General features: G+C 51.1%; 1 protein-coding gene across 2 annotated transcripts in view; it reads right to left on the reverse strand.

Moving 5' to 3' along the window:
- LOC141192463 (uncharacterized) overlaps nt 1-25304 on the reverse strand; it is a 67379-nt gene that overhangs the window by 41613 nt on the left and 462 nt on the right. The window lies entirely within an intron of this gene.

A 25304-nucleotide genomic window follows, 5' to 3' on the forward strand; every position in this document is an offset into this window, starting at 1 on the left:
ATCTTCATAAGGGACATAATGGGGGCATTGCACTGTGTGGGGGCATCATACATACTGTATAAGGGGTATAATGGGGGCATTACACTGTGTGGCGGCATCATAGATCCTGCATAAGGGGCATAATGGGGGCATTACACTGTGTGGGGGCATCATACATACTGTATAAGGGGTATAATGGGGGCATTACACTGTGTGGGGGCATCATACATCCTGCATAAGGGGCATTACACTGTGTGGGGCATCATACATCCTGCATAAGGGGCATAATGGGGGCATTACACTGTGTGGGGCATCATACATACTGCATAAGGGGCATAATGGGGGCATTACACTGTGGGGGGCATCATACATACTGCATAAGGGGTATAATGGGGGCATTACACTGTGTGGGGGCATCATAGATCCTGCATAAGGGGCATAATGGGGGGCATTACACTGTGTGGGGGTCATCATACATTCTGCATAAGGGGCAAAATGGGGGCATTACACTGTGTGGGGGCATCATACATCCTGCATAAGCGGCATAATGGGGGCATTACACTGTGTGGGGCATCATACATACTGCATAAGGGGCATAATGGGGGCATTACACTGTGGGGGGCATCATACATACTACATAAGGGGTATAATGGGGGCATTACACTGTGTGGGGGAATCATACATACTGTATAAGGGGCATAATGGGGGCATTACACTGTGTGGGGGCATCAGACATCCTGCATAAGGGGCATAATGGGGGCATTACACTGTGTGGGGGCATCATACATCCTGCATAAGGGGCATGATGGGGGCATTACACTGTGTGGGGGGCATCATACATCCTGCATAAGGGGCATAATGGGGGCATTACACTGTGTGGGGGCATCATACATCCTGCATAAGGGGCATACTGGGGGCATTACACTGTGGGGGCATCATACATCCTGCATAAGGGGCATAATGGGGGCATTACACTGTGGGGGCATCATACATCCTGCATAAGGGGCATACTGGGGGCATTACACTGTGGGGGGGCATCATACATCCTGCATAAGGGGCATAATGGGGGCATTACACTGTGTGGGGGCATCATACATCTAGCATAAGGGGCATACTGGGGGCATTACACTGTGGGGGCATCATACATCCTGCATAAGGGGCATAATGGGGGCATTACACTGTGTGGGGGCATCATACATCCTGTATAAGGGGCATAATGGGGGCATCACACATCCTGCATAAGGGGCATAATGGGGGCATTACACTGTGTGGGGGCATCATACATAGTGCATAAGGGGTATAATGGGGGCATTACACTGTGTGGGGGCATCCTACATAGTGCATAAGGGGTATAATGGGGGCATTACACTGTGTGGGGGCATCCTACATACTGCATAAGGGGCATAATGGGGCCATTACACTGTGTGGGGGCATCATACATCCTGCATAAGGGGCATAAGGGGGGCATTACACTGTGTGGGGGCATCAGACATACTGCATAAGGGGCATAATGGGGAATTACACTGTGTGGGGGCATCATACATCCTGCATAAGGGGTATAATGGGGGCATTACACTGTGTGGGGGCATCATACATCCTGCATAAGGGGTATAATGGGGGCATTACACTGTGTGGGGGCATCATACATCCTGCATAAGGGGTATAATGGGGCATTACACTGTGTGGGGGCATCATACATCCTGCATAAGGGGTATAATGGGGCATTACACTGTGTGGGGGGCATCATACATCCTGCATAAGGGGCATAATGGGGGCATTACACTGTGTGGGGGCATCATACATACTGCATAAGGAGCATAATGGGGGCATTACACTGTGTGGGGGCATCATACATCCTGCATAAGAGGCATAATGGGGGCAATACACTGTGTGGGGCATCATACATCCTGCATAAGGGGAATAATGGGGGCATTACACTGTGTAGGGGCATCATACATCCTGCATAAGGGGCATAATGGGGGCATTACACGGTGTGGGGGGATCATACATACTGCATAAGGGGCATAATGGGGCCATTACTCTGTGTGGGGGCATCGTACATACTGCATAAGGGGCATAATGGTGGCATTACACTGTGTGGGGCATCATACATACTGCATAAGGGGCATAATGGGGCATTACACTGTATGGGGCATCATACATACTGCATAAGGGGCATAATGGGGGCATTACACTGTGTGGGGCATCATACATGCTGCATAAGGGGCATAATGGGGGCATTACACTGTTTGGGGACATCATACATCCTGCATAAGGGGCATAATGGGGGCATTACACTGTTTGGGGACATCATACATCCTGCATAAGGGGCATAAAGGGGGCATTACACTGTGGGGGCATCATACATACTGCATAAGGAGCATAATGGGGGCATAACACTGTGTGGGGGCATCATACATACTGCATAAGGGGCATAATGGGGAATTACACTGTGTGGGGGCATCATACATCCTGCATAAGGGGCATAATGGGGGCATTACACTGTATGGGGCATCATACATACTGCATAAGGGGCATAATGGGGGCATTACACTGTGTGGGGCATCATACATGCTGCATAAGGCGCATAATGGGGGCATTACACTGTTTGGGGACATCATACATACTGCATAAGGGGCATAATGGGGGCATTACACTGTTTGGGGACATCATACATCCTGCATAAGGGGCATAAAGGGGGCATTACACTCTGTGGGGGCATCATACATACTGTATAAGGAGCATAATGGGGGCATTACACTGTGTGGGCGCAGCATACATACTGCATAAGGGGCATAATGGGGGCATTACACTGTGTGGGGGCATCATACATACTGCATAAGGGGCATAATGGGGAACTACACTGTGTGGGGGCATCATACATCCTGCATAAGGGGCATAATGGGGGCATTACACTGTGTGGGGGCATTATACATCCTGTATAAGGGGCACAATGGGGGCATTATACTGTGTGGGGGCATCATACATCCTGTATAAGGGGTATAATGGGGGCATTACACTGTGTGGGGGCATCATACATCCTGTATAAGGGGCACAATGGGGGCATTACACTGTGTGGGGGCATCATACATCCTGCATAAGGGGCATAATGAGGGCATTACACTGTGTGTGGGCATCATACATACTGCATAAGGGGCATAATGGGGGCATTACACTGTGTGTGGGCATCATACAAACTACATAAGGGGCATAATGGGGGCATCATACATCCTGCACAAGGGGCATAATGGGGGCATTATACATATTGCATAAGGGGCATAATGGGGGCATTACACTGTGTGGGGGCATCATACATACTGCATAAGGGGCATAATGGGGGCATCATACATACTTCATAAGGGGTATAATGGGGCATTTCACTGTGTAGGGGCATCATACATACTGTATAAGGGGCATAATGGGGGCATTACACTGTGTGGGGGCATCATACATCCTGCATAAGGGGCATAATGGGGGCATTACACTGTGTGGGGGCATCATACATCCTGCATAAGGGGCATAATGGGGGCATTACACTGTGTGGGGGCATCATACATACTGCATAAGGGGCATAATGGGAGCACTACACTGTGAGGGGACATCATACATACTACATAAGGGGCATAATGGGGGCATCATACATACTGCATAAGGGGTATAATGGGGGCATTACACAGTGTGGGGGCAGGATACATCCTGCATAAGGGGCATATGGGGGCATTACACTGTGTGGGGCATCATACATACTGCATAAGGGGCATAATGGGTGCATTACACTGTGTGGGGCATCATACATACTGCATAAGGGGCATAATGGGGGCATTACACTGTGTGGGGGCATTATACATACTGTATAAGGGGCATAATGGGGGCATTACACTGTGTGGGGACATTATACATACTGCATAATGGGGGCATTACACTGTGTGGGGCATCATACATCCTGCATAAGGGGCATAATGGGGGCATTACACTGTGTGGGGGCATCATCCATACTGCATAAGGGGCATAATGGGGGCATTATACTGTGTGGGGGCATCATACATCCTGCATAAGGGGCATAATGGGGGCATTACACTGTGGGGGCATCATACATATTGCATAAGGGGCATAATGGGGGATTACACTGAGTGGGGGCATCATACATCCTGCATAAGGGGCATAATGGGGGCATTATACTGTGGGGGGCATCATACATACTGTATGAGGGGCATAAAGGGGGATTACACTGTGGGGGCACCATACATACTGCATAAGGAGCATAATGGGGGCATTACACTGTGGGGGCATCATACATATTGCATAAGGGGCATAATGGGGGCATAACACTGTGTGGGGGAATCATACATCCTGCATAAGGGGCATAATGGGGGCATTACACTGTGGGGGGCATCATACATACTGCATAAGGGGCATAATGGGGGGTTTACACTGTGGGGGCATCATACATACTGCATAAGGAGCATAATGGGGGCATTACACTGTGTGGGGGCATCATACATCCTGCATAAGGGGCATAATGGGGGCATTACACTGTGTGGGGGCGTCATACATCCTGTATAAGGGGCATAATGGGGGCATTACACTGTGTGGGGGCATCATACATACTACATAAGGGGCATAATGGGGGCATTACACTGTGTGGGGAAATCATACATACCGCATAAGGGGCATTACACTGTGTGGGGGCATCATACATCTTGCATAAGAGGCATAATGGGGGCATTACACTGTGTGAGGGCATCATACATAGTGCATAAGGGGTATAATGGGGGCATTATACTGTGTGAGGGCATCATACATCCTGCATAAGAGGCATAATGGGGGCATTACACTGTGTGAGGGCATCATACATAGTGCATAAGGGGGGCATTACACTGTGTGGGGGCATCCTACATACTGCATAAGGGGCATAATGGGGCCATTACACTGTGTGGGGGCATCATACATACTGCATAAGGGGCATTATACTGTGTGAGGGCATCATACATCGTCCATAAGAGGCATAATGGGGGCATTAGACTGTGTGGGGGCATCATACATAGTGCATAAGGGGCATAATGGGGGCATTACACTGTGTGGGGGCATCATACATACTGCATAAGGGGCATAATGGTGGCATTACACTGTGTGGTGGCATTACACATACTGCATAAGGGGTATAATGGGGGCATTACACTGTGTGGGGGCATCATACATGCTGCATAAGGGGCATTACACTGTTTGGGGACATCATACATACTGCATAAGGGGCATAATGGGGGCATTACACTGTTTGGGGACATCATACATCCTGCATAAGGAGCATAATGGGGGCATTACACTGTGTGGCCGCATCATACATACTGCATAAGGAGCATAATGGGGGCATTACACTGTGTGGGCGCAGCATACATACTGCATAAGGGGCATAATGGGGGCATTACACTGTGTGGGGGCATCATGCATACTGCATAAGGGGTATAATGGGGGCATTATACTGTGTGAGGGCATGATACATCCTGCATAAGAGCCATAATGGGGGCATTACACTGTGTGGGGGCATCATACATAGTGCATAAGGGGTATAATGGGGGCATTACACTGTGTGGGGGCATCCTACATCAGGGGTCGACAAAGTTGTTCAGAATCTAGGAGCCAGAATTTTTTTTGTTGACAAACTGTACATATAGACCCCCTCACACACGGCGTCTCCCCGGGGAGCACGGCCTTTGTATGTACTTACACAGGTAGCGGGAGATGAGAATGGGCCCCCGGACACACAGCGATCCTTCCCCCCAGGGCCGGCTCCAGGTTTTTCTGGGCCCCGGGCGAAAGAGTCTCAGTGGACCCTTTTAACACATACACGATTCATGATGCACAGATACGGCGGAGAAATAAATATATATATATATATATATATATATATATATATATATATATATATATATATTTAATTATTTATTACACATGGCCCAGCCTGCCCCCTCATCCTTCACATACGCAGACATATGCGCGCGCACACACGGTACGCAGACATATGCACACGCACACACGGTACGCAGACATATGCACGCGCACACACACGGTACGCAGACATATGCGTGCGCACACACACACGGTACGCAGACATATGCGTGCGCACACACACACGGTACGCAGACATATGCGTGCGCACACACACACGGTACGCAGACATATGCGTGCGCACACACACACGGTACGCAGACATATGCGTGCGCACACACACGGTACGCAGACATATGCGCGCGCGCACACGGTATGCAGACATATGCACACACACGGTACGCAGACATATGCGTGCGCGCACACACGGTACGCAGACATATGCGTGCGCGCACACACGGTACGCAGACATATGCGTGCGCGCACACACGGTACGCAGACATATGCGCGCGCGCACACACGGTACGCAGACATATGCGCGCGCGCACACACGGTACGCAGACATATGTACACATACAGACATACACATAGATAAAACAGACAAATATATATACACAGTCATATACACTGACATTCACATACATGCACTCACACAGACCCATTACTAATATTTTTAATATGGGGATTGGGGAAGCCTCACTCACCTGTCCCCGGTCCAGTGTCCTGTCCAGCAGCTCCTCGGGTATGGGGCAGTGCAGGGCCCCCGGCGTGTCACAGACTTCATGGCCCTGGAACATCAGAGGGTCCCACTTGCGGTCGGGTCCGGGCCCCTCCCGCCCATCTGTGCAGGACCTCCGCTCCGACGGTGTTTGATTGCCGGCACTCCCCCAGACATGGCCGCGCGCTGTGCGGCTGTGTCTGCTAGTAATGACGCGGCAGGAGCGACACACAAGCACAATTAAAGGTGCAGTGCCGTCGACCCTGCCGTGTCATTACTAGCAGACACAGCCGGACAGCGCGCGGCCATGTCTGGGGGAAGTGCCGGCAATCAAGCAGCGCCTGCGTCCCTGAACAGGTGCCGAGGAAGCGGCCAGGGCCCCGACAGTGAGTGGGCGGGTGGGTGTGTGGGCCCGGCCCCGACAGTGAGTGGGCGGGTGGGTGTGTGGGCCCGGCCCCGACAGTGAGTGGGCGGGTGGCTGTGTGGGCCCGGGCCCCGACAGTGAGTGGGCGGCTGGGCCCCTCTGATTTTTCAGGGCCCCGGCACTTGCCCGGGTACGCCGGGTGCTGACGCCGGCCCTGCTTCCCCCGTAACCCAACTCTCCTTGTCCAGTCCCGGAGCATAAGGGGGGCGGAGCAAAGTGGAGAAGGCGGCCTGAGCGATACTGTCCCTGCTTCCTCCGATTGGATGACTCCGTGCAGGAGGTGGGATTGGATTGAGAGTATTTTTTTTTCTTCTCAACTCCTCAAGCACCAGGCAACATTTTCTAGGCGCCAGACAACATTTTCTAGGCGCCACTGGCGACCAGGCACCTGGGTTTGTCGAGCCCTGTCCTATATACTGCATAAGGGGCATAATGGGGCCATTACACTGTGTGGGGGCATCATACATCCTGCATAAGGGGCATAATGGGGGCATTACACTGTGTTATGGTATCATACATCCTGCATAAGGGGCATAATGGGGCCATTACAATGTGTGGGGGCATCCTACATACTGCATAAGGGGCATAATGGGGGCATTACACTGTGTGGGGAAATCATACATACTACATAAGGGGCATATGGGGGCATTACACTGTGTGGGGGCATCATACATCCTGCATAAGGGGCATAATGGGGACATTACACTGTGTTATGGTATCATACATCCTGCATAAGGGGCATAATGGGGCCATTACAATGTGTGGGGGCATCCTACATACTGCATAAGGGGCATAATGGGGGCATTACACTGTGTGGGGAAATCATACATACTACATAAGGGGCATATGGGGGCATTACACTGTGTGGGGGCATCATACATCCTGCATAAGGGGCATAATGGGGGCATTACACAGTGTGGGGGCATCATACATACTGCATAAGGGGCATAATGTAGGCATTACACTGTGTGGGGGCATCATACATACTGCATAAGGGGCATAATGGTGGCATTACACTGTGTGGGGGCATCATACATACTGCATAAGGGGCATAATGGTGGCATTACACTGTGTGGGGCATCATACATACTGCATAAGGGGCATAATGGGGGCATTACACTGTGTGGAGGCATTACACATCCTGCATGAGGGGCATAATGGGGGCATTACACTGTGGGGGCATCATACATACTGCATAAGGGGCATAATGGTGGCATTACACTGTGTGTGGGCATCATACATTCGGCATAAGGGGTATAATGGGGGCATTACACTGTGTGGGGCATCATACATGCTGCATAAGGGGCATAGTGGGGGCATTACAATGTTTGGCGACATCATACATACTGCATAAGGGGCATAATGGGGGCATTACACTGTGTGGGGACATCATACATACTGCATAAGGGGAATAATGGGGGCATTACACTGTGTGGAGGCATCATACATCCTTCATAAGGGACATAATGGGGGCATTACACTGTGTGGGGGCATCATACATGCTGTATAAGGGGCATAATGGGGGCATTACACTGTGTGGGGGCATCATACATCCTGTATAAGGGGCATAATGGGGGCATTACACTGTGTGGGGGAATCATACATCATTCATAAGGGGCATAATGGGGGCATTACACTGTGTGGGGGCATCATACATCCTTCATAAGGGGCATAATTGGGGCATCATACATCCTGCATAAGGGGCATAATGGGGGAATCATACATACTGTATAAGGGGCATAATGGGGGCATTACACTGTGTGGGGGCATCATACATGCTGTATAAGGGGCATAATGGGGGCATCATACATCCTGCATAAGGGGCATAATGGGGGCATCATACATACTGCATAAGGGGCATAATGGGGGCATTACACTGTGGGGGGCATCATAGATCCTGCATAAGGGGCATAATGGGGGCATTACACTGTGTGGGGGCATCATACATACTGTATAAGGGGTATAATGGGGGCATTACACTGTGTGGGGGCATCATACATACTGTATAAGGGGTATAATGGGGGCATTGCACTGTGTGGGGGCATCATACATACTGTATAAGGGGTATAATGGGGGCATTACACTGTGTGGGGGCATCATAGATCCTGCATAAGGGGGGCATTACACTGTGTGGGGGCATCATACATACTGCATAAGGGATATAATGGGGGCATTGCACTGTGTGGGGGGCATCATACATACTGTATAAGGGGTATAATGGGGGCATTACACTGTGTGGGGGCATCATACATACTGTATAAGGGGTATAATGGGGGCATTGCACTGTGTGGGGGCATCATACATACTGTATAAGGGGTATAATGGGGGCATTACACTGTGTGGGGGCATCATAGATCCTGCATAAGGGGCATAATGGGGGCATTACACTGTGTGGGGGCATCATACATACTGTATAAGGGGTATAATGGGGGCATTACACTATGTGGGGGCATCATACATCCTGCATAAGGGGCATAATGGGGGCATTACACTGTGTGGGGCATCATACATACTGCATAAGGGGCATAATGGGGGCATTACACTGTGGGGGGCATCATGCATACTGCATAAGGGGTATAATGGGGGCATTACACTGTGTGGGGGCATCATAGATCCTGCATAAGGGGCATAATGGGGGCATTACACTGTGTGGGGCATCATACATCCTGCATAAGGGGAATAATGGGGGGCATTACACTGTGTGGGGGTCATCATACATCCTGCATAAGGGGCATAATGGGGGCATTACACTGTGTGGGGGCATCATACATCCTGCATAAGCGGCATAATGGGGGCATTACACTGTGTGGGGCATCATACATACTGCATAAGGGGCATAATGGGGGCATTACACTGTGGGGGGCATCATACATACTGTATAAGGGGCATAATGGGGGCATTACACTGTGTTGGGGCATCAGACATCCTGCATAAGGGGCATAATGGGGGCATCATACTGTGTGGGGGCATCATACATCCTGCATAAGGGGCATGATGGGGGCATTACACTGTGTGGGGGGCATCATACATCCTGCATAAGGGGCATAATGGGGGCATTACACTGTGTGGGGGCATCATACATCCTGCATAAGGGGCATACTGGGGGCATTACACTGTGGGGGCATCATACATCCTGCATAAGGGGCATAATGGGGGCATTACACTGTGGGGGCATCATACATCCTGCATAAGGGGCATACTGGGGGCATTACACTGTGGGGGGCATCATACATCCTGCATAAGGGGCATAATGGGGGCATTACACTGTGTGGGGGCATCATACATCTAGCATAAGGGGCATACTGGGGGCATTACACTGTGGGGGCATCATACATCCTGCATAAGGGGCATAATGGGGGCATTACACTGTGTGGGGGCATCATACATACTGTATAAGGGGCATAATGGGGGCATCACACATCCTGCGTAAGGGGCATAATGGGGGCATTACACTGTGTGGGAGCATCATGCATACTGCATAAGGGGTATAATGGGGGCATTATACTGTGTGAGGGCATGATACATCCTGCATAAGGGGCATAATGGGGGCATTACACTGTGTGGGGGCATCATACATCCTGCATAAGGGGCATAATGGGGGCATTACACTGCGTGGGGGCATTACACATACTGCATAAGGGGTATAATGGGGGCATTACACTGTGTGGGGGCATCATACATAGTGCATAAGAGGTATAATGGGGGCATTACACTGTGTGGGGGCATCCTACATACTGCATAAGGGGCATAATGGGGCCATTACACTGTGTGGGGGCATCATACATACTGCATAAGGGGCATTATACTGTGTGAGGGCATCATACATCGTCCATAAGAGGCATAATGGGGGCATTACACTGTGTGGGGGCATCATACATAGTGCATAAGGGGCATAATGGGGGCATTACACTGTGTGGGGGCATCATACATCCTGCATAAGGGGCATAATGGGGCCATAACACTGTGTGGGGGCATCATACATACTGCATAAGGGGCATAATGGTGGCATTACACTGTGTGGAGGCATTACACATACTGCATAAGGGGTATAATGGGGGCATTACACTGTGTGGGGGCATCATACATGCTGCATAAGGGGCATTACACTGTTTGGGGACATCATACATACTGCATAAGGGGCATAATGGGGCCATAACACTGTGTGGGGGCATCATACATACTGCATAAGGGGCATAATGGTGGCATTACACTGTGTGGAGGCATTACACATACTGCATAAGGGGTATAATGGGGGCATTACACTGTGTGGGGGCATCATACATGCTGCATAAGGGGCATTACACTGTTTGGGGGCATCATACATACTGCATAAGGAGCATAATGGGGGCATTACACTGTGTGGCGGCATCATACATACTGCATAAGGAGCATAATGGGGGCATTACACTGTGTGGGCGCAGCATACATACTGCATAAGGGGCATAATGGGGGCATTACACTGTGTGGGGGCATCATGCATACTGCATAAGGGGTATAATGGGGGCATTATACTGTGTGAGGGCATGATACATCCTGCATAAGAGCCATAATGGGGGCATTACACTGTGTGGGGGCATCATACATAGTGCATAAGGGGTATAATGGGGGCATTACACTGTGTGGGGGCATCCTACATCAGGGGTCGACAAAGTTGTTCAGAATCTAGGAGCCAGCCAAAAAATTTAGGAGCCAGAATTTTTTTTGTTGACAAACTGTACATATAGACCCCCTCACACACGGCGTCTCCCCGGGGAGCACGGCCTTTGTATGTACTTACACAGGTAGCGGGAGATGAGAATGGGCCCCCGGACACACAGCGATCCTTCCCCCCAGGGCCGGCTCCAGGTTTTTCTGGGCCCCGGGCGAAAGAGTCTCAGTGGACCCTTTTAACACATACACGATTCATGATGCAGAGATACGGCGGAGAAATAAATATATATATATATATATATTTAATTATTTATTACACATGGCCCAGCCTGCCCCCTCATCCTTCACATACGCAGACATATGCGCGCGCACACACGGTACGCAGACATATGCGTGCGCACACACACGGTACGCAGACATATGCGTGCGCACACACACGGTACGCAGACATATGCGTGCGCACACACACGGTACGCAGACATATGCGTGCGCACACACACGGTACGCAGACATATGCGTGCGCACACACACGGTACGCAGACATATGCGTGCGCACACACACACGGTACGCAGACATATGCGTGCGCACACACACGGTACGCAGACATATGCGTGCGCACACACACACGGTACGCAGACATATGCGTGCGCACACACACACGGTACGCAGACATATGCGTGCGCACACACACGGTACGCAGACATATGCGCGCGCACACACGGTACGCAGACATATGCACGCGCACACACGGTACGCAGACATATGCGCGCGCACACACGGTACGCAGACATATGCGTGCGCGCACACACGGTACGCAGACATATGCGTGCGCGCACACACGGTACGCAGACATATGCGTGCGCGCACACACGGTACGCAGACATATGCGTGCGCGCACACACGGTACGCAGACATATGCGTGCGCGCACACACGGTACGCAGACATATGCGTGCGCGCACACACGGTACGCAGACATATGCGTGCGCGCACACACGGTACGCAGACATATGCGTGCGCGCACACACGGTACGCAGACATATGCGTGCGCGCACACACGGTACGCAGACATATGCGTGCGCGCACACACGGTACGCAGACATATGCGTGCGCGCACACACGGTACGCAGACATATGCGTGCGCGCACACACGGTACGCAGACATATGCGTGCGCGCACACACGGTACGCAGACATATGTACACATACAGACATACACATAGATAAAACAGACACATATATATACACAGTCATATACACTGACATTCACATACATGCACTCACACAGACCCATTACTAATATTTTTAATATGGGGATTGGGGAAGCCTCACTCACCTGTCCCCGGTCCAGTGTCCTGTCCAGCAGCTCCTCGGGTATGGGGCAGTGCAGGGCCCCCGGCGTGTCACAGACTTCATGGCCCTGGAACATCAGAGGGTCCCACTTGCGGTCGGGTCCGGGCCCCTCCCGCCCATCTGTGCAGGACCTCCGCTCCGACGGTGTTTGATTGCCGGCACTCCCCCAGACATGGCCGCGCGCTGTGCGGCTGTGTCTGCTAGTAATGACGCGGCAGGAGCGACACACAAGCACAATTAAAGGTGCAGTGCCGTCGACCCTGCCGTGTCATTACTAGCAGACACAGCCGGACAGCGCGCGGCCATGTCTGGGGGAAGTGCCGGCAATCAAGCAGCGCCTGCGTCCCTGAACAGGTGCCGAGGAAGCGGCCAGGGCCCCGACAGTGAGTGGGCGGGTGGGTGTGTGGGCCCGGCCCCGACAGTGAGTGGGCGGGTGGGTGTGTGGGCCCGGCCCCGACAGTGAGTGGGCGGGTGGGTGTGTGGGCCCGGGCCCCGACAGTGAGTGGGCGGCTGGGCCCCTCTGATTTTTCAGGGCCCCGGCACTTGCCCGGGTACGCCGGGTGCTGACGCCGGCCCTGCTTCCCCCGTAACCCAACTCTCCTTGTCCAGTCCCGGAGCATAAGGGGGGCGGAGCAAAGTGGAGAAGGCGGCCTGAGCGATACTGTCCCTGCTTCCTCCGATTGGATGACTCCGTGCAGGAGGTGGGATTGGATTGAGAGTATTTTTTTTTCTTCTCAACTCCTCAAGCACCAGGCAACATTTTCTAGGCGCCAGACAACATTTTCTAGGCGCCACTGGCGACCAGGCGCCTGGGTTTGTCGAGCCCTGTCCTATATACTGCATAAGGGGCATAATGGGGCCATTACACTGTGTGGGGGCATCATACATCCTGCATAAGGGGCATAATGGGGGCATTACAATGTGTGGGGGCATCCTACATACTGCATAAGGGGCATAATGGGGGCATTACACTGTGTGGGGAAATCATACATACTACATAAGGGGCATATGGGGGCATTACACTGTGTGGGGGCATCATACATCCTGCATAAGGGGCATAATGGGGGCATTACACAGTGTGGGGGCATCATACATACTGCATAAGGGGCATAATGTAGGCATTACACTGTGTGGGGGCATCATACATACTGCATAAGGGGCATAATGGTGGCATTACACTGTGTGGGGGCATCATACATACTGCATAAGGGGCATAATGGTGGCATTACACTGTGTGGGGCATCATACATACTGCATAAGGGGCATAATGGGGGCATTACACTGTGTGGAGGCATTACACATCCTGCATGAGGGGCATAATGGGGGCATTACACTGTGGGGGCATCATACATACTGCATAAGGGGCATAATGGTGGCATTACACTGTGTGTGGGCATCATACATTCGGCATAAGGGGTATAATGGGGGCATTACACTGTGTGGGGCATCATACATGCTGCATAAGGGGCATAATGGGGGCATTACAATGTTTGGCGACATCATACATACTGCATAAGGGGCATAATGGGGGCATTACACTGTGTGGGGACATCATACATACTGCATAAGGGGAATAATGGGGGCATTACACTGTGTGGGGGCATCATACATCCTTCATAAGGGACATAATGGGGGCATTACACTGTGTGGGGGCATCATACATGCTGTATAAGGGGCATAATGGGGGCATTACACTGTGTGGGGGCATCATACATCCTGTATAAGGGGCATAATGGGGGCATTACACTGTGTGGGGGAATCATACATCATTCATAAGGGGCATAATGGGGGCATTACACTGTGTGGGGGCATCATACATCCTTCATAAGGGGCATAATTGGGGCATCATACATCCTGCATAAGGGGCATAATGGGGGAATCATACATACTGCATAAGGGGCATAATGGGGGCATTACACTGTGTGGGGGCATCATACATGCTGTATAAGGGGCATAATGGGGGCATCATACATCCTGCATAAGGGGCATAATGGGGGCATCATACATCCTGCATAAGGGGCATAATGGGGGCATCATACATCCTGCATAAGGGGCATAATGGGGGCATTACACTGTGGGGGGCATCATAGATCCTGCATAAGGGGCATAATGGGGGCATTACACTGTGTGGGGGCATCATACATACTGTATAAGGGGTATAATGGGGGCATTACACTGTGTGGGGGCATCATACATACTGTATAAGGGGTATAATGGGGGCATTGCACTGTGTGGGGGCATCATACATACTGTATAAGGGGCATAATGGGGGCATTACAATGTTTGGCGACATCATACATACTGCATAAGGGGCATAATGGGGGCATTGCACTGTGTGGGGCATCATACATGCTGCATAAGGGGCATAATGGGGGCATTACAATGTTTGGCGACATCATACATACTGCATAAGGGGCATAATGGGGGCATTACACTGTGTGGGGACATCATACATACTGCATAAGGGGAATAATGGGGGCATTACACTGTGTGGGGGCATCATACATCCTTCATAAGGGACATAATGGGGGCATTACACTGTGTGGGGGCATCATACATGCTGTATAAGGGGCATAATGGGGGCATTACACTGTGTGGGGGCATCATACATCCTGTATAAGGGGCATTACACTGTGTGGGGGAATCATACATCATTCATAAGGGGCATAATGGGGGCATTACACTGTGTGGGGGCATCATACATCCTTCATAAGGGGCATAATTGGGGCATCATACATCCTGCATAAGGGGCATAATGGGGGAATCATACATACTGCATAAGGGGCATAATGGTGGTATTACACTGTGTGGGGGCATCATACATACTGCATAAGGGGCATAATGGTGGCATTACACTGTGTGGGGCATCATACATACTGCATAAGGGGCATAATGGGGGCATTACACTGTGTGGAGGCATTACACATCCTGCATGAGGGGCATAATGGGGGCATTACACTGTGGGGGCATCATACATACTGCATAAGGGGCATAATGGTGGCATTACACTGTGTGTGGGCATCATACATTCGGCATAAGGGGTATAATGGGGGCATTACACTGTGTGGGGCATCATACATGCTGCATAAGGGGCATAATGGGGGCATTACAATGTTTGGCGACATCATACATACTGCATAAGGGGCATAATGGGGGCATTACACTGTGTGGGGACATCATACATACTGCATAAGGGGAATAATGGGGGCATTACACTGTGTGGGGGCATCATACATCCTTCATAAGGGACATAATGGGGGCATTACACTGTGTGGGGGCATCATACATGCTGTATAAGGGGCATAATGGGGGCATTACACTGTGTGGGGGCATCATACATGCTGTATAAGGGGCATAATGGGGGCATTACACTGTGTGGGGGCATCATACATCCTGTATAAGGGGCATAATGGGGGCATTACACATCATTCATAAGGGGCATAATGGGGGCATTACACTGTGTGGGGGCATCATACATCCTTCATAAGGGGCATAATTGGGGCATCATACATCCTGCATAAGGGGCATAATGGGGGAATCATACATACTGCATAAGGGGCATAATGGGGGCATTACACTGTGTGGGGGCATCATACATGCTGTATAAGGGGCATAATGGGGGCATCATACATCCTGCATAAGGGGCATAATGGGGGCATCATACATCCTGCATAAGGGGCATAATGGGGGCATTACACTGTGGGGGGCATCATAGATCCTGCATAAGGGGCATAATGGGGGCATTACACTGTGTGGGGGCATCATACATACTGTATAAGGGGTATAATGGGGGCATTACACTGTGTGGGGGCATCATACATACTGTATAAGGGGTATAATGGGGGCATTGCACTGTGTGGGGGCATCATACATACTGTATAAGGGGCATAATGGGGGCATTACAATGTTTGGCGACATCATACATACTGCATAAGGGGCACAATGGGGGCATTGCACTGTGTGGGGCATCATACATGCTGCATAAGGGGCATAATGGGGGCATTACAATGTTTGGCGACATCATACATACTGCATAAGGGGCATAATGGGGGCATTACACTGTGTGGGGACATCATACATACTGCATAAGGGGAATAATGGGGGCATTACACTGTGTGGGGGCATCATACATCCTTCATAAGGGACATAATGGGGGCATTACACTGTGTGGGGGCATCATACATCCTTCATAAGGGACATAATGGGGGCATTACACTGTGTGGGGGCATCATACATGCTGTATAAGGGGCATAATGGGGGCATTACACTGTGTGGGGGCATCATACATCCTGTATAAGGGGCATAATGGGGGCATTACACTGTGTGGGGGAATCATACATCATTCATAAGGGGCATAATGGGGGCATTACACTGTGTGGGGGCATCATACATCCTTCATAAGGGGCATAATTGGGGCATCATACATCCTGCATAAGGGGCATAATGGGGGAATCATACATACTGCATAAGGGGCATAATGGGGGCATTACACTGTGTGGGGGCATCATACATGCTGTATAAGGGGCATAATGGGGGCATCATACATCCTGCATAAGGGGCATAATGGGGGCATCATACATCCTGCATAAGGGGCATAATGGGGGCATCATACATACTGTATAAGGGGCATAATGGTGGCATTACACTGTGTGGAGGCATTACACATACTGCATAAGGGGTATAATGGGGGCATTACACTGTGTGGGGGCATCATACATGTTGCATAAGGGGCATTACACTGTTTGGGGACATCATACATACTGCATAAGGGGCATAATGGGGGCATTACACTGTTTGGGGACATCATACATCCTGCATAAGGAGCATAATGGGGGCATTACACTGTGTGGCGGCATCATACATACTGCATAAGGAGCATAATGGGGGCATTACACTGTGTGGCGGCATCATACATACTGCATAAGGGGCATAATGGGGGCATTACACTGTGTGGGGGCATCATGCATACTGCATAAGGGGTATAATGGGGGCATTATACTGTGTGAGGGCATGATACATCCTGCATAAGAGCCATAATGGGGGCATTACACTGTGTGGGGGCATCATACATAGTGCATAAGGGGTATAATGGGGGCATTACACTGTGTGGGGGCATCCTACATCAGGGGTCGACAAAGTTGTTCAGAATCTAGGAGCCAGCCAAAAAATTTAGGAGCCAGAATTTTTTTTGTTGACAAACTGTACATATAGACCCCCTCACACACGGCGTCTCCCCGGGGAGCACGGCCTTTGTATGTACTTACACAGGTAGCGGGAGATGAGAATGGGCCCCCGGACACACAGCGATCCTTCCCCCCAGGGCCGGCTCCAGGTTTTTCTGGGCCCCGGGCGAAAGAGTCTCAGTGGACCCTTTTAACACATACACGATTCATGATGCACAGATACGGCGGAGAAATAAATATATATATATATATATATATATTTAATTATTTATTACACATGGCCCAGCCTGCCCCCTCATCCTTCACATACGCAGACATATGCGCGCGCACACACGGTACGCAGACATATGCACACGCACACACGGTACGCAGACATATGCACACGCACACACACGGTACGCAGACATATGCGTGCGCACACACACACGGTACGCAGACATATGCGTGCGCACACACACACGGTACGCAGACATATGCGTGCGCACACACACACGGTACGCAGACATATGCGTGCGCACACACACACGGTACGCAGACATATGCGCGCGCGCACACGGTACGCAGACATATGCACACACACACGGTACGCAGACATATGCGTGCGCGCACACACGGTACGCAGACATATGCGTGCGCGCACACACGGTACGCAGACATATGCGTGCGCGCACACACGGTACGCAGACATATGCGTGCGCGCACACACGGTACGCAGACATATGCGTGCGCGCACACACGGTACGCAGACATATGCGTGCGCGCACACACGGTACGCAGACATATGCGTGCGCGCACACACGGTACGCAGACATATGCGTGCGCGCACACACGGTACGCAGACATATGCGTGCGCGCACACACGGTACGCAGACATATGTACACATACAGACATACACATAGATAAAACAGACAAATATATATACACAGTCATATACACTGACATTCACATACATGCACTCACACAGACCCATTACTAATATTTTTAATATGGGGATTGGGGAAGCCTCACTCACCTGTCCCCGGTCCAGTGTCCTGTCCAGCAGCTCCTCGGGTATGGGGCAGTGCAGGGCCCCCGGCGTGTCACAGACTTCATGGCCCTGGAACATCAGAGGGTCCCACTTGCGGTCGGGTCCGGGCCCCTCCCGCCCATCTGTGCAGGACCTCCGCTCCGACGGTGTTTGATTGCCGGCACTCCCCCAGACATGGGCGCGCGCTGTGCGGCTGTGTCTGCTAGTAATGACGCGGCAGGAGCGACACACAAGCACAATTAAAGGTGCAGTGCCGTCGACCCTGCCGTGTCATTACTAGCAGTCACAGCCGGACAGCGCGCGGCCATGTCTGGGGGAAGTGCCGGCAATCAAGCAGCGCCTGCGTCCCTGAACAGGTGCCGAGGAAGCGGCCAGGGCCCCGACAGTGAGTGGGCGGGTGGGTGTGTGGGCCCGGCCCCGACAGTGAGTGGGCGGGTGGGTGTGTGGGCCCGGCCCCGACAGTGAGTGGGCGGGTGGGTGTGTGGGCCCGGCCCCGACAGTGAGTGGGCGGGTGGCTGTGTGGGCCCGGGCCCCGACAGTGAGTGGGCGGCTGGGCCCCTCTGATTTTTCAGGGCCCCGGCACTTGCCCGGGTACGCCGGGTGCTGACGCCGGCCCTGCTTCCCCCGTAACCCAACTCTCCTTGTCCAGTCCCGGAGCATAAGGGGGGCGGAGCAAAGTGGAGAAGGCGGCCTGAGCGATACTGTCCCTGCTTCCTCCGATTGGATGACTCCGTGCAGGAGGTGGGATTGGATTGAGAGTATTTTTTTTTCTTCTCAACTCCTCAAGCACCAGGCAACATTTTCTAGGCGCCAGACAACATTTTCTAGGCGCCACTGGCGACCAGGCGCCTGGGTTTGTCGAGCCCTGTCCTATATACTGCATAAGGGGCATAATGGGGCCATTACACTGTGTGGGGGCATCATACATCCTGCATAAGGGGCATAATGGGGGCATTACACTGTGTTATGGTATCATACATCCTGCATAAGGGGCATAATGGGGCCATTACAATGTGTGGGGGCATCCTACATACTGCATAAGGGGCATAATGGGGGCATTACACTGTGTGGGGAAATCATACATACTACATAAGGGGCATATGGGGGCATTACACTGTGTGGGGGCATCATACATCCTGCATAATGGGGGCATTACACAGTGTGGGGGCATCATACATACTGCATAAGGGGCATAATGTAGGCATTACACTGTGTGGGGGCATCATACATACTGCATAAGGGGCATAATGGTGGCATTACACTGTGTGGGGGCATCATACATACTGCATAAGGGGCATAATGGTGGCATTACACTGTGTGGGGCATCATACATACTGCATAAGGGGCATAATGGAGGCATTACACTGTGTGGAGGCATTACACATCCTGCATGAGGGGCATAATGGGGGCATTACACTGTGGGGGCATCATACATACTGCATAAGGGGCATAATGGTGGCATTACACTGTGTGTGGGCATCATACATTCGGCATAAGGGGTATAATGGGGGCATTACACTGTGTGGGGCATCATACATGCTGCATAAGGGGCATAATGGGGGCATTACAATGTTTGGCGACATCATACATACTGCATAAGGGGCATAATGGGGGCATTACACTGTGTGGGGACATCATACATACTGCATAAGGGTAATAATGGGGGCATTACACTGTGTGGGGGCATCATACATGCTGTATAAGGGGCATAATGGGGGCATTACACTGTGTGGGGGCATCATACATCCTGTATAAGGGGCATAATGGGGGCATTACACTGTGTGGGGGAATCATACATCATTCATAAGGGGCATAATGGGGGCATTACACTGTGTGGGGGCATCATACATCCTTCATAAGGGGCATAATTGGGGCATCATACATCCTGCATAAGGGGCATAATGGGGGAATCATACATACTGCATAAGGGGCATAATGGGGGCATTACACTGTGTGGGGGCATCATACATGCTGTATAAGGGGCATAATGGGGGCATCATACATCCTGCATAAGGGGCATAATGGGGGCATCATACATCCTGCATAAGGGGCATAATGGGGGCATTACACTGTGGGGGGCATCATAGATCCTGCATAAGGGGCATAATGGGGGCATTACACTGTGTGGGGGCATCATACATACTGTATAAGGGGTATAATGGGGGCATTACATTGTGTGGGGGCATCATACATACTGTATAAGGGGTATAATGGGGGCATTGCACTGTGTGGGGGCATCATACATACTGTATAAGGGGTATAATGGGGGCATTACACTGTGTGGGGGCATCATAGATCCTGCATAAGGGGCATAATGGGGGCATTACACTGTGTGGGGGCATCATACATACTGCATAAGGGATATAATGGGGGCATTGCACTGTGTGGGGGGCATCATACATACTGTATAAGGGGTATAATGGGGGCATTACACTGTGTGGGGGCATCATACATACTGTATAAGGGGTATAATGGGGGCATTGCACTGTGTGGGGGCATCATACATACTGTATAAGGGGTATAATGGGGGCATTACACTGTGTGGGGGCATCATAGATCCTGCATAAGGGGCATAATGGGGGCATTACACTGTGTGGGGGCATCATACATACTGTATAAGGGGTATAATGGGGGCATTACACTATGTGGGGGCATCATACATCCTGCATAAGGGGCATAATGGGGGCATTACACTGTGTGGGGCATCATACATACTGCATAAGGGGCATAATGGGGGCATTACACTGTGGGGGGCATCATGCATACTGCATAAGGGGTATAATGGGGGCATTACACTGTGTGGGGGCATCATAGATCCTGCATAAGGGGCATAATGGGGGCATTACACTGTGTGGGGCATCATACATCCTGCATAAGGGGAATAATGGGGGGCATTACACTGTGTGGGGGTCATCATACATCCTGCATAAGGGGCATAATGGGGGCATTACACTGTGTGGGGGCATCATACATCCTGCATAAGCGGCATAATGGGGGCATTACACTGTGTGGGGCATCATACATACTGCATAAGGGGCATAATGGGGGCATTACACTGTGGGGGGCATCATACATACTGCATAAGGGGTATAATGGGGGCATTACACTGTGTGGGGGAATCATACATACTGTATAAGGGGCATAATGGGGGCATTACACTGTGTTGGGGCATCAGACATCCTGCATAAGGGGCATAATGGGGGCATCATACTGTGTGGGGGCATCATACATCCTGCATAAGGGGCATGATGGGGGCATTACACTGTGTGGGGGGCATCATACATCCTGCATAAGGGGCATAATGGGGGCATTACACTGTGTGGGGGCATCATACATCCTGCATAAGGGGCATACTGGGGGCATTACACTGTGGGGGCATCATACATCCTGCATAAGGGGCATAATGGGGGCATTACACTGTGGGGGCATCATACATCCTGCATAAGGGGCATACTGGGGGCATTACACTGTGGGGGGCATCATACATCCTGCATAAGGGGCATAATGGGGGCATTACACTGTGTGGGGGCATCATACATCTAGCATAAGGGGCATACTGGGGGCATTACACTGTGGGGGCATCATACATCCTGCATAAGGGGCATAATGGGGGCATTACACTGTGTGGGGGCATCATACATACTGTATAAGGGGCATAATGGGGGCATCACACATCCTGCGTAAGGGGCATAATGGGGGCATTACACTGTGTGGGAGCATCATGCATACTGCATAAGGGGTATAATGGGGGCATTACACTGTGTGGGGGCATCATACATAGTGCATAAGGGGTATAATGGGGGCATTACACTGTGTGGGGGCATCATACATCCTGCATAAGGGGCATAATGGGGGCATTACACTGTGTGGGGGCATCAGACATACTGCATAAGGGGCATAATGGGGAATTACACTGTGTGGGGGCAGCATACATCCTGCATAAGGGGTATAATGGGGGCATTACACTGTGTGGGGGCATCATACATCCTGCATAAGGGGTATAATGGGGGCATTACACTGTGTGGGGGCATCATACATCCTGCATAAGGGGTATAATGGGGCATTACACTGTGTGGGGGGCATCATACATCCTGCATAAGGGGCATAATGGGGGCATTACACTGTGTGGGGGCATCATACATCCTGCATAAGGAGCATAATGGGGGCATTACACTGTGTGGGGGTATCATACATCCTGCATAAGAGGCATAATGGGGGCAATACACTGTGTGGGGCATCATACATCCTGCATAAGGGGAATAATGGGGGCATTACACTGTGTAGGGGCATCATACATCCTGCATAAGGGGCATAATGGAGGCATTACACTGTGTGGGGGATCATACATACTGCATAAGGGGCATTACACTGTGTGGGGGGCATCATACATCCTGCATAAGGGACATAATGGGGGCATTACACTGTGTGGGGAGATCATACATACTGCATAAGGGGCATAATGGGGGCATTACACTGTGTGGGGGGGATCATACATACTGCATAAGGGGTATAATGGGGGCATTACACTGTGTGGGGGCATCATACATCCTGCATAAGGGGCATAATGGGGGCATTACACTGTGTGGGGGAATCATACATACTGCATAAGGGGTATAATAATGGGGGCATTACACTGTGTGGGGGCATCATACATACTGCATAAGGGGTATAATAATGGGGGCATTACACTGTGGGGGGCATCATACATACTGTATAAGGGGTATAATGGGGGCATTACACTGTGTGGGGGGCATCATACATCCTGCATAAGGGGCATAATGGGGGCATTACACTGTGTGGGGGCATCATACATCCTGTATAAGGGACATAATGGGGGCATTACACTGTGTGGGGCATCATACATCCTGCATAAGGGACATAATGGGGGCATTACACTGTGTGGGGGGGATCATACATACTGCATAAGGGGTATAATGGGGGCATTACACTGTGTGGGGGCATCATACATCCTGCATAAGGGGCATAATGGGGGCATTACACTGTGTGGGGGCATCATACATACTGCATAAGGGGTATAATAATGGGGGCATTACACTGTGTGGGGGCATCATACATACTGCATAAGGGGTATAATAATGGGGGCATTACACTGTGGGGGGCATCATACATACTGTATAAGGGGCATAATGGGGGCATTACACTGTGTGGGGGGCATCATACATCCTGCATAAGGGGCATAATGGGGGCATTACACTGTGTGGGGGCATCACACATCCTGTATAAGGGACATAATGGGGGCATTACACTGTGTGGGGCATCATACATCCTGCATAAGGGACATAATGGGGGCATTACACTGTGTGGAGGCATCATACATCCTGCATAAGGAGCATAATGGGGGCATTACACTGTGTGGGGGGCATCATACATCCTGCATAAGGGGCATAATGGGGGCATTACACTGTGTGGGGGCATCATACATACTGTATAAGGGGTATAATAATGGGGGCATTACACTGTGGGGGGCATCATACATACTGTATAAGGGGCATAATGGGGGCATTACACTGTGTGGGGGGCATCATACATCCTGCATAAGGGGCATAATGGGGGCATTACACTGTGTGGGGGCATCATACATCCTGTATAAGGGACATAATGGCGGCATTACACTGTGTGGGGCATCATACATCCTGCATAAGGGGCATAATGGGAGCATTACACTGTGTGGGGGCATCATACATCCTGCATAAGGGGCATAATGGGGGCATTACACTGTGTGGGGGGCATCATACATCCTGCATAAGGGGTATAATGGGGGCATTACACTGTGTGGGGACATCATACATCCTGCATAAGGGACATAATGGGGGCATTACACTGTGTGGGGGCATCAGACATACTGCATAAGGGGCATAATGGGGGCATTACACTGTGTGGGGGCATCATACATCCTGCATAAGGGGTATAATAATGGGGGCATTACACTGTGTGGAGGCATCATACATACTGCATAAGGGGTATAATAATGGGGGCATTACACTGTGTGGGGGCATCATACATACTGCATAAGGGGTATAATAATGGGGGCATTACACTGTGGGGGGCATCATACATACTGTAT

Source organism: Phyllobates terribilis, unplaced genomic scaffold (genome assembly GCF_046119375.1).
Source record: "Phyllobates terribilis strain yellow unplaced genomic scaffold, ASM4611937v1 Scaffold_61__1_contigs__length_8056638, whole genome shotgun sequence".
In the NCBI taxonomy this organism is placed as follows: Eukaryota; Metazoa; Chordata; class Amphibia; order Anura; family Dendrobatidae; genus Phyllobates; species Phyllobates terribilis.